This window comes from Peromyscus maniculatus, chromosome 4, assembly GCF_049852395.1.
Source record: "Peromyscus maniculatus bairdii isolate BWxNUB_F1_BW_parent chromosome 4, HU_Pman_BW_mat_3.1, whole genome shotgun sequence".
Classification (NCBI taxonomy): Eukaryota; Metazoa; Chordata; class Mammalia; order Rodentia; family Cricetidae; genus Peromyscus; species Peromyscus maniculatus.
In genome coordinates, this window is record NC_134855.1 from 37438684 (window position 1) to 37450626 (window position 11943).

Here is an 11943-nt window from a genome sequence, read left to right on the forward strand (position 1 = left end):
CAGGAAAACACCAAAGATCAGCTGGAATAACTTCTTCGGTTTCTTCCTTTCAATACTCGAGGTTGCAGAGTTCAGATTTTCCCTGTCTTCTTCTGGCTCTATTTATCCAGGTGACTTCAATTTTAGCTATTAAAAGAAGGGGTTGACCCTCAACTCTAGGACATTCCTCTTAGAGTTGAGTTTTGACTCCTGTGCCCAACTGATTATTGGAGTCTTTGATAATCATCTTCAACAGTGATTTTCATCTTTAAAGGTCTATAGGAATACAAAATTATATAAACAAATACCTGAACTCATTTACAATGCTCTTTTTAGTTCTAAAATGCATTTCATCAGCGAATCTGGGGACAGGATGCATGCTCAGCGGTAGAATGCATGTCTAGCATGCTTGAGTCTTTCGGTTCAATCCATGCACATGCGCACACACACAAAGTATTATAAAACAAAAAAAAATGAGAAGCAGTGGAAAAATAATAATTTATGACTCACACAAATATTGCTCTATTAGACTTAATCAGAGGCGAGGCAGTACCTTGATCTGGCCACATGCAATGTTGCTCTCATGTAGATGCTGCTGTGTGTGTACACCGCACCAGTAGTTCAGTAGAAGTCTGAAAGGCGCCCTTTGCATGGAACATTACATTGTAAGAATCTTTAGGTACAATTTTCTTTAAAAATAGCATTTTATTTCTTCATTTTTTCTAATTTGTCTTAGAATATACTTAGAGAAAGCTAAATCCAGTTACATCAACATTTCCAACGTTAGCTGAATATGTGGTCTCGCTGTTTGACTCTGTAATAATTGTAGTAAGTCATGGTTGAAACCCCGTTTCATAGGCTTAAGGGGTCATTCTTAAATTACATCCCTGGCAGAAGCAGGTCAATGGTTCTCAACCAAGCTCGGCCAGAGACTTCTACAGCCAATCAGGCTCTGTGGTGCTTTGGCGCATATTTCACTCCCAATCGCCGGTTCCCTCCAGAATGTCCATACCCGGAGCTAGCGATTGCGTGCGCGCGCGCACACACACACACACACACACACACACACACACACGTTAAATGGATTCCTCAAAACTGCAAACACTGCTGAGGGGTGGACGGTGAAAATCGAGGCGCAGCCAAGAGAGCTCTTTCACACAACTGGCCACCACCCTGGATGACGGGAGGCTTCGGAAGTGGATCCCTCGAAGGCCTGTGAGGGCCAGAAATAGAACAGTGTCGCCTCTCAATTCCATGGCGCTGTCTGCCTGACCCACTTGGCACCTCTAGTGCCCCGTTCTCCAAAATCCTGCCCTAGTCCGCTTTTTCTTTGTGTTCTGGTGGATAGCTTTGCAGCCTCGGCCAGGTTAGTTTATTTGGTCACTTCCTTATACTATACAAGGAAGAGGGGCCCCTGTGGCCCCAGGGAGAGAAGAATTTATGTATTTAGGTATTTCTCTTCTTATTTGTTTTTATTTTGATACAGGTTCTCAGATAGCCCAGGTTAGCCTGGAACTCTGTAGTTTGAGGCTTGCCCTGAACTCAAGATCCTCCTGCCTCTATCTCCCAAGTGTAGGGGTAACGAACAGGCACCCCCACTCCCAGCTTGGATTTCTTATTTAATAAGCCCCTTTCTCCACCTTCCGTTCCTCTGCTCTACCCTACTCCCAAGGGTTTGGGGCTGTGGGCAACTGAACAAATTATACTCGGAAAGTATTTAGGAAATCTGAAGAAACTGAAACCAATACTCATATTAGAGAGAATGCCTTTCAAATTGTTTGGTCTGCTCATCTGGGAAGTGACGCTAAATAGTGCTAGACTTTGTTGTGAGAATGAGGGAACACAGGCTAGGAAGGACCATGGCTCAGGATATTAGGGTCACTCACCCACTCTCTCTGGCGCCCCCTTTCCGCCACACGGGGGGATTTCACTTTATGGCCCAGTTATGGTTGCTGGCACCATGCAGCTGGGTCCTGCTAAATATGAAGACAACCAAAGCAACATACACTTAAACTGCCAGAACCTTTAAGACCCGATTTCCCCTTGGCCCTGATGACAGGCCTCATTCAAGATGGAGACGGCTCCCTTGGCTTGGGTTTGGTAGTTACCATGAGGAGTGTGTACCACCTGGCCGCCAAGGCACCGGGGGAATGAACAAGAAGCAATTTCATCTCCAGCCACTGAGAGTTGGGTGCTGTTCCTCCTTCCGCATGACTGACGTCATGTTGTTTTTCTCCTGCTGGAAAGCCAAGTGTACAAGAGTAAACTGCTTTGGGTGTCGCAGACTAACCCTTGGGAAAGCATCGAGAAACCTCCCAATGTCTTTTTTTTTTTTTTTTAATTTTGGTTCTTCTCTTGGGAGAAGGACATATCCTCCCCCTCCCACTGCCAGTCTTACTTTTTAATGTATTAAAATGTTCCCGAATACCAGAGAAAATAACTCAGTATGTTTGTAGATAAAAATAAGAAAGCATCTCTTGGAAATGATCATTGCTTTCCTGAAAATAAAGTTTAATTTGGGAAATAAAGATCATGTTAGCTAAAATATTTAACTGCCTTATTCCCTCCCCTCTTGTAATACCAGTTCTATATTTTTTTCCTTATTGGGGGGTGGGCAGGTAGAAGCAGGGGATTTGAGACAGAGTCTCACGTAGCTCAGGCTGGTCTTGAATTCCCTCTGTAGCTGAGGTGAGCCTTGAACTCTTCACCCAACCTCCTCCAGCTCCCAAGTGCTGGGCTTACAGGAGTGTGCCACCACTCACGGCTCTTGCCCAGTTCCTTTTCAGTGAATGTTTACAACTAATGTCTGAGAATAACGAGAATGTTTACCAGGCCTAGTAAATTATCAGTAACTTTTTGCAGACTTTACCATAACTAAATTTCAGAACAGTAACTAGGAACCTCTTCTTGGCTCACTGTAGTGACTGTTGGCATCGTTACATCCTGAGGTCAAGATATCATTAAAGAGACTTTCTGGAAAAAATAGAAGGCAATCTTTCCTAGGTGTTCTTATTGCAGGGGCATGCTAAGTGTTCAGATTGGGACTGCACTCAGTTGTGAGTGACGGAGCCGGCGCACAAAGGCTGAGTTAGGTAGAGTTCCTTTTCCTTAGGTAAGAAGTCTAGGAGCCCGCATGGCAGAGCATGCCTGTCATCTCAGGACCTGGAGGGTGAGGCAGGGTGGAGAGTTCTAGGTCGGCCGTGGGCTACAGTAAGAGACTCATCCTTAAAAACTGGCAGATGTCTGGAGGTGGGCAGTTCACTGTGAAGGAGAACAATGGACGGGAGACATGCTGGCTGAGTGTCCCCATCTGAGAGTCTACTGCTTTCCTGGACGCCTCTCGCTGTGGAGGCACTGGACGAGACAGCTGAGCAGAAGCCTACCGGGTGCGAAGGGTGGCATTTTATAGTTGTTGCTGCTGCTGCTGGGTTTTTGTTTGTTTTGCTTTCATTTCTTTCTTTCTTTCTTTCTTTCTTTCTTTCTTTCTTTCTTTCTTTCTTTCTTTCTTTCTTTCTTTCTTTCTTTCTTTCTTTTTCTTTTCTTTTGAGATCAGGTTTCATTTTGTAGCCCTGGTGGCCCTGAACTCAATCACAGAGCTCCCCCAGCCTCGGCCTCCTGAGTGCTGGGATCAAAGCTTTTTGCTGTTGTTTTGCGCAAGGGGGCAGTAGTTTTGAGCTGGTCACTTGACCACTGCAAAGGAAAGCAAAATGCTCCTTCTGTTACTGACAAGGAAGGGCAGAACAGGTGGACAGTTAGCAGTGTCTTCCAGGGGATTGTAAGCACCCTAATCTCAGATATTTATTTTTTTGCTATAAACCTGGGAAGCATTTACGGCTATGTTCCCACTGTGTGCATTAAAAACTGAGGTGCCAAGGCTTACCTCGGACAGGGCCACATACGTGCCGGGCTGTAGAACTGGAAGTTGAACCTCCTTTGGACAACGGTTCTCCTGTAAAGACAAAAGTCGAAGACAGAAACTGGGTCAGGTCTGGAGGCCTTGCTCCTTTAAGCCTCCGACGACTGCCTAATCCATTGCACAGAGAGCCAGCCCAGGGCATGGCCAAGGTCTCTTGGGCAATCTGCCAGCCGGCCCCCCGTGGGAGGCCGTTATACGGTCATTCCTTCCCTGCTGAAACCACACACTCCAGTCGTTCTTAGGCAGCTGTGACATGCATCTGGATTAGCTGGCTTGTGAGGCAGAGTTCATGAGTCCAGGAAGCTGGGCACATCAAAGATCTGCGAATGGACTTAGATGGGGGAGGGGTGGGCAGACGGTATGTCCCTCCTGGCCTCTGGGATCAGGGTGTGTTCCAGACAGGACAGGAGGCACTGTCGACTCTTCGTGAGGAGAATCAGCCGGTGCTGAAGCCGCGAGTGAATATGTACAAAGATCCAGTCATCACAAGGCAGAGGGGGGTCTGTGGTCACCCTGTTATCTTCATTCACTGTTTTAGTTGACTTTAACAGCTCCTGGGCCTGTAGTAAAATACATGAAGTACAGGAACAAGAAGAAAGGCTTGGCTGGAGGCAGGGAAGCAGAGGCACTGGGAGCCAGCCACGGTTCTCAGGTTGTAAAATAAAATCTCTAGACCAATTGGACACTGGCCTGAGGCCACGGCAGTGATTAATGCCAGGGCTGTAAAAAGCGCTAGGCAGGAGCGGTCAGCCAGGTTGCACAGTGCGTCCATGTGAGTTCGTATTGTTTTTCTTTTCTCTTCAAAGCCGCTTAATATGAAACACACAAGCTTCAGTTGTTTTGGCATCTAAAATAAAATTAAAAACTCATTTACTTTTCTCTTCTAATTAAGAACTTAAGCAACTTTCCAGAAGACAAGCCTAAGTAACATGACGCCCCGACCTGGTGACATCATTCTGTCGCCCCAGATCTTTCTTAATATACATTGGTACATTTCACACAGGTGTAATTAGTGGAGTAGACAAACAGTTCTGGGTTCAACTTTTTTCACTTAACCTTGTTTCATGTAGACATTTCCAGACTTATTGGAAACATGTGTTGGAGGGGGTTTCTTTCAGCTGTATTCCGTTACATTGATCTGCCGTGGTCTGCGTCATCCTCTCTTGTTTGTGGGGCATGCGGGCTGCTTTCATGGTTTTGTTGTTAGGAATGATGCTACTTCCAGCAGTTTTTTTATTTAAATGCTTTCTTTTCTGCCTTTGGGTTATTGTGAAAGATTATGTTCTTCAAAAGGCTATGCCTGTGTCAACATTATAAAAAGTCACTTACTTCTTACCGTTGGCTTGTTTGGACTTAGTGTCAACAGCAGTGTGAAAATACACTTGCTTTTCAGTATCGCCAGATGTACCCGTGGTTTATCTGTGTCTCTTAGCTCCATACCTACCCTACTATATTCTCCTTCATAACCCTGGGGCTCGGGGCCTGCAAACTACATCTCCCAGGATTCACTCCCTGGCAGGCTTCACATCAAGTACGGTCAGTAAAAGGTGCCAACAGAAAATTAGAAAGGGAAGGAGGGGGTGCCACACTTCCCTTCCTTTTGACAATGTCACTTCTCCAGAAGAGACATCATTTCTGGATACCTTCTCTCTGGTATTCCCAGCATCCTTTTAGGTGCTCCCAGAGACAAGAAAGAAGTGCAGTTCTGGGCTACTGTAGGATTTCCCCCGCCTTTCAGCCCTACCACCTGCTTCCTGGCCACCTGCTTCCTGGCTCTCTTTCCTTCCTAGTCTCAGGGCCAGCTACCTCTCCCTGTCTGATTTTTAGCTGGTCCAACAATATGGTTTTCCATATCAAATGCTTTCTCTTTGAAAATCCTAAGCAGATCTTTCTCTCTCACTCCCTCCCTTCCTCCCTCCTTCCCTTCCTCCCTCCCTCCCTCCCTCCTCCTCCCTCCCTTCTTTCATTCTTTCTTTTCTTCCTTTATTTCTTCCTCTCCTGTTTCTGTTCGTTTATTTTAAGAAAGATTCTCACCAGGTAGCTCTGGCTGGCCCAGAACTCACTATGTAGCCAAGGCTGTCTCAGACTTGCAGCAGTCCTCAGGCTTCTGCTTCCAGAGTGCTGGGGTTGTAGGCATGTTCCACCCACCATGCCCGGCTCCCTGTCCACCTTTTGACAAAGGAGTTTATTATCAGTTGCTCTGTTCTTCTCTGTTCTGTTTGCAGATGGCTCTAATAAATATTTTAGTTAGACGTCTGCGCCACTCATGTTCAGGGAGAAACAGACAACAGAATTCCAGTAACTTCTTAGTGAGCCAAAGTGCCTGAAAGTCATCTTTGCTGCTCCCTTTGGTCATTTTCATTTTACATCTCCCTGTGATCTTTCCTCTTTTCCTTTCTGTTGTTTCCTGTTATATCAGTGACTGTGGACCTGTTTTTCCAGTACTGTTGTTAAAAGAAATAAATAAATAACTGTTGGGGCTGGAGAGATGGTTCAGTGGTTAAGAACAGTGGATGCTCTTCCCGAAGACTGGGGTTCAATTCCCAGCACTCAAGTGGTGGCACACAAATCATGTGTACCTCCAGCATACACATGGTACACAGACATAGATACAGTCACAACACCCATACACATAGAGTGAATATAAATAAAAACCTAAAAAAAAAAACTGTCGAAGATTGATTTGTTTTGAGACAGGGTCTCTTCATACAGTCCTGGTTGTCCTGGAACTCACTATGTAAACCAGGCTGGCCTCAAACCCACAGAGATCCTCCTGTCTCTGCCTCCTGAGTGCTGGGATTAAAGGCATGTGCCACCACTCTCCACTTGTCTAAGATTTCTTTTTTCTTCTTAATTTTTTTTAAGATTTATTTATTATGTATACAGTATTCTGCCTGCTCGACAAAAGAGGGCACCAGATCTCATTATAGATGGTTGTTAGCCATTGCTGGGAACTGAACTCAGGACCTTCGGAAGAGCAGCCATTGCTCTTAAGCTCTGAGCCCTCTCTCCAGCCCCTAAGATTTCTTAATTTCCCTCTACAGTGTAAAAAAAATTCCACCTGTAACCCACCTTTCCCAGTTGTACATATTTGTTGGTTTACTCTACCTTATCAGATACTTCTTGGAGAATTTTCCCTTTCCTGTTGTAGCCCACTTGCCTTAGTACCAATCAACCAATCCCTACATACCAGGAACAGGCTAGGACTGAATCAGTCCAGCCAGCACGCTCCACACATACTCCCACTTTGTCCTACACTGTTACTGCCTTAGAATTAGACAGTAGATGACAGATTGTCCAGGTGAAGTGATTTCAGGGCTCAGATTTGGGGGCAGATGTGATGTTTCCCTATGTGTCCTGGTTACAGTGGCAGCGTCATGGAATTCCCAGGGTTAACCAGTGTCAGGATGAAGGATGAAGTCAACATAATACATATCTACAGAGGATAAAAGATGCCATTTTTATCAGATGGATCCAGATGACCTTGCTAAACTGCTAAACAGGATCATCCTGTCTGCTTGTTTTTTTAATTAATTTATTTTTATTTTATGTACATTAGTGTTTTCTTTTTTGCATGCATGTATGTCTGTGTGAAGATGTTGCATTCCCTGGTATTGGTGAAATTATTAAGGCCACTCCACATAGTTAAAAGGAAGATTTATTTAGTGGGTAGCTTACAAATGAAGGGATAGGTAGGTCGTGGGGTCTGGGGAAGGTGTATCGCAGTCCAGTGGTGTTCTCTGGAGCTCTGCTCGGTCAACCTCCACCTTCAAGGGTCCAGGAACAGAGAGAGCGCTGGCCCATCCAGATCTTGGGTCTCCTGGAGCCTCCCTTGGCCCCGCCTTGTAGGCGTGACAGTTGCCGAAGCCTCAGTGGGGGTTGGAACTTCCAGATCAAAGCTGGAATGGCTACCCACTACACCCTGGAACTGAAATTACAACAGTTGTGGGCTGCCATGTTGGTGCTGGGAATTGAACCCTGATTCTCTGGAAAAGTAGTTGGTGCTCTTAACCATTGAGCCATCTCTTCATCCCCATTAATTACCCATCCTCTTTTTAAGCTTGCCTTACCTATGGTCTTGCCACTTAAGTGAACTAGTAACACTCTGTTCCTAGCTAAGCTCACTAGAGCTGAGTTTTCTTAGGCTGTCCTGGGAGACTGGTATATCAAGTGATAAGTAGTCATTTTTATTAAGATGCATAAAGTTAAACGTTTGTTCAATAACTGTAATACTTGTTCTACTACCATTTGTTATCTACTACATTGCAAAGTAATTAAAATCATTGTCATTCAAAATGTTTCGGAGATTGGAAGAAGGCACTGGGCTACGCAGAAGTGACATGTTGCTAGAAGCAAGTTTGCTCTAAATGGCTGGTGATTTCATTTGTAGAGTGTCCTTTAGCTCCACCACTGCAGAGAAAGCCTTGGAGTGAAAAGTTTTTAGTCAGAGCCTCCTACCATATAGAGCCTTTCCTCGGAAGCAAACACAAACCCCTCTGTTGTAGAATATTACTTTAACTGTGTAAAGATGTGTTACATTTGTTTATGTTGCAGAATATTACTTTAACTATATAAAGGTGTGTTACATTTGTTTATGCTGCATTTGTTTAACATGTAAAGATGTGTTGCTTTGTTTGCCTAAGGCACTGATTGGTCTAATAAAAATCTGAATGGCCAATAGCTAGGCAGAAGAGGGATAGGTGGGGCTGGCGGGCAGAAAGAATAAGTAGGAGGAGGAATCTCTAGGCTCAAAAGAGAGAAAAGGAGGGAGAAAGAAAGGGAGGTGCCTGGAGACAGCCACAGAGTAGGACATACAGAATGAAAGAAAGGTAAAAAGCCCTGAGGCAAAGCATAGATGAAGAGAAACAGGTTAAATTAAGTTATTAGAGCTAGCAGGACAAGCATAAGCTAAGGCTGAGCATTCATAGCTAATAAAAAGTCTCTGTGTCATGATTTGGGAGCTGGTTGGTGACCCAAAAGAAAGCGTGCTACACCTCTCTCCAAACACTCAGAGCAGTTTGGTGTTTGTCTCTATTACCTTGCCTCTAAACTCATACTCACACTCTACCCTGATAAATATTTTCCCACTAAAGACACTTACCTTCAAGACAGCACAATTCACCTCAGGATGCAGAAAAACATAAGTCACCTTTCCAAAGACTCCTGGCAGGAAAGGGAGAGCTATGCTGTGGATCAAACATGTCTGCAAAGTCCCAGGCCTTTTGATGACACCAACTCTCAACAAGAGAGTTGAAAGATGCTGTGTGCCATCTGAGTTAGATTTGAAAGGGATGCTGCTCTTGCTGTTGCCCTGGGAACTCATTCCAGGAGCCTCCTGCTGCCTCCTCCTGTGAGAGGTTTGGTATGCTGGGACCACCATGTGGAGAAAATATGAGACAGCTAGAGATGTCCCAAAGCCCCAGCTCTCTTGCTCCCAGTTGCTTGGCTCTTCCCAGCCCCCAACCCTAGCTGTGTTCTGAATACAACTGCAGGAAGAGCCCTCAGTGAATACTGCTTGACTGACCCAGCCCACCTCAGCTTTGTGAGTAAAACATCCAATATCATATAACGACACTGTGTTTGGAGTGGTTCACTAGCTGATAACTGCCATTGACACACAATTTATGGATATTCCATCAAGCAACGTGTTCTCTGTCCTTGTGGAACTTAGCTCTTAAAATCTGCACTATATTGTGAATAAACTACTCTTCTCTTGGGACATTGAGATGTTGTATTTTAATTAGTTAATTCATTAATTAGTTTATTAATGGTATTTGGAGACAGTGTTTCACTATGTAGTCCTGGATGACCTGGAATTTGCTATGCAGACCAGGCTAGTCCCAAACTTGTAGCAGTCTCCTGCCTCTGCCTCATAAGTGCTGGTATTATAGACATGTACTACCATGGCAGGTTAGATGTGTTTTAATTAGTATCTGGATCAGTCAGTCTTGGCTTCTTATTGATATATTTGTCATTCGAAATGATGATACATACTTGTGTGTGTGTGTGTGTCTAGTTACATTCTTGTGTGTGTGCGTGTGTGTGTGTGTGTGTGTGTGTGTGTGTGTGTGTGTGTGTGTGTGTCTAGTTACATTCTTAGTTCAGCCTTTTTGGAAAAATTAAACTTTTTTATTTTGAGATTGTTATTAGGCTGGTGAGATGGCTCATTGAGTAGAGGTGCTTGCATTGCAAGTCTGAGGACCTGAGTTCAAATCCCTGTAAAGGTGGAAGGAGAAAACTGACTCCACAAAGTTGTCTATTGACCTCTGCACCAGCACCGTGGTATTTGTGCAACCCTCTACCCCCCCACACACACACACGCTAATAATAATAAACACAATGAACTTTGAAAAGATTAACAATATACATATAGTTATATAATATAGTCATCTCCTGCACTATTTATTTACCTATGCCAAATAATCATACAAATATATAGTAAACTATTATCAGGATATCAACAGTTCTACAATCCAGATACATTTCTGTCACTGTGAGGACTCTTCTTGTCACATATTAGATTAGTGGTTCTCAACCTGTGAGTCACGACCCCTTTGCGGGTAAAATGACCTTTCACAAGGATCACCTAAGACCATGGGTGTAGCTGGAGAGTTTCTCTCCAGCTCCTGCCAAGCCCCAGCAGTACCGTAGCCTACTTATAAAATAAACACACAGACTCTTATATTATTTAAACTGTTTGGCCTAATGGCTCAGTCTTCTAGCTATCTAGTTCTTACATCTTAAATTAACCCATTTCTATAAATCTATACCTTGTCACATGGCTTGTGGCTTACCGGTATCTTTACATGTTGCTTGTCATAGTGGTGGTGGCTGGTAGCATCTCCTGACTCAGCCTTCCACTTCCCAGAATTCTCTTCTCTGCTTGTCCTGCCTATACTTCCTATTGGGCTACTGACCAATCAGCATTTTATTTATTAGTCAATCACAACAACACAGTCATAGCATAGAGAACATCCCACAGCACTTCCACTTTTCTTTTTTTTCAAAAAGGAAGGTTTTAACTTTCACATAGTAAAATTACATATAACAAAACAGTTATCAAGCAAGAATTACAGTTACAACATCTAGTCTATTTATAATATCGAGTCTATTTGTATTTGGCAAAATTAAAGAAGATATCCTGTCTATCCTATATTTGTGAGTCTAGGGTTTCATATCTAACTTATCTTTTATCATAACTAAGGAAATTATAACTATTTAGTCTTCAACTATAATTATCTAATCCTCACCTATAATATCTAATCTTCAACTCCCTCAGAGACCCAAGAAGGAAATAATATTACATAACAAAAATAAAAACAGAAGTGCATGCAAGCAGCTTTCAAAAAAATGTGAGTTGACAGAAATAGCCAGCTGTCTGGATAGTTGCCCGAGGTTTCTCTGCAGTGTCTGAAACTAACTAGGAATCTCCAAAACAAATAAAAAAGAAGAAAAAAGCAGAGAGAAGTGACTGAGACTCTAGGCCTGTGGGCTGAAGACAGATGCCCCAACTTTACAGAGGAACATTTAAGTTACTGTCCAGGCTACCAGCTGTCTCTGTCTACTCTAGCAAGACTCCCAAAAGTTGCTTGCGTCCTTCTCCCGTTTCTCAGGTAATAGTGTATCCTTCTGGGGTCTTTGATGTAGTTGAAGACTAGATAGTTATAATTTCCTTAGTTATGATAAAAGATTAAGTTAGATATAAACCTCAGACTCACAAATATAGGATAGACAGGATATCTTCTTTAATTTTGTCAAATACAAATAGACTAGATATTATAAATAGACTAGATGTTGTAACTGTAATTCTTGCTTGATAACTGTTTTATTATATGTAATTTTATGTGAAAGTTAAAACCTTCCTTTTTGAAAAAAAAAGAAAAGGAGAAGTGCTGTGGATAAGTAAAATGCTGATTGGCCAGTAGCCAGGCAAGAAGTGTAGGCGGGACAAGCAGAGAAGAGAATTCTGGGAAGTGGAAGGCTGAGGCAGAGAGATGCTGCCAGCCGCTGCCATGAAAAATGAGATGTAAGATAGTGGTAAGCCATGA

General features: G+C 43.5%; 1 long non-coding RNA gene across 1 annotated transcript; it reads right to left on the reverse strand.

Annotated features, from left to right (window-relative positions):
- Positions 1-664: 664 nt before the first annotated feature.
- LOC121829045 (uncharacterized) lies at positions 665-4503 on the reverse strand. Its single transcript, XR_006071822.2, has 4 exons — positions 3860-4503; positions 2088-2218; positions 1866-1955; positions 665-1192 (listed from the first exon to the last, which is right to left on the reverse strand). It is a non-coding gene; the product is annotated as an uncharacterized LOC121829045 (long non-coding RNA).
- Positions 4504-11943: the final 7440 nt, after the last annotated feature.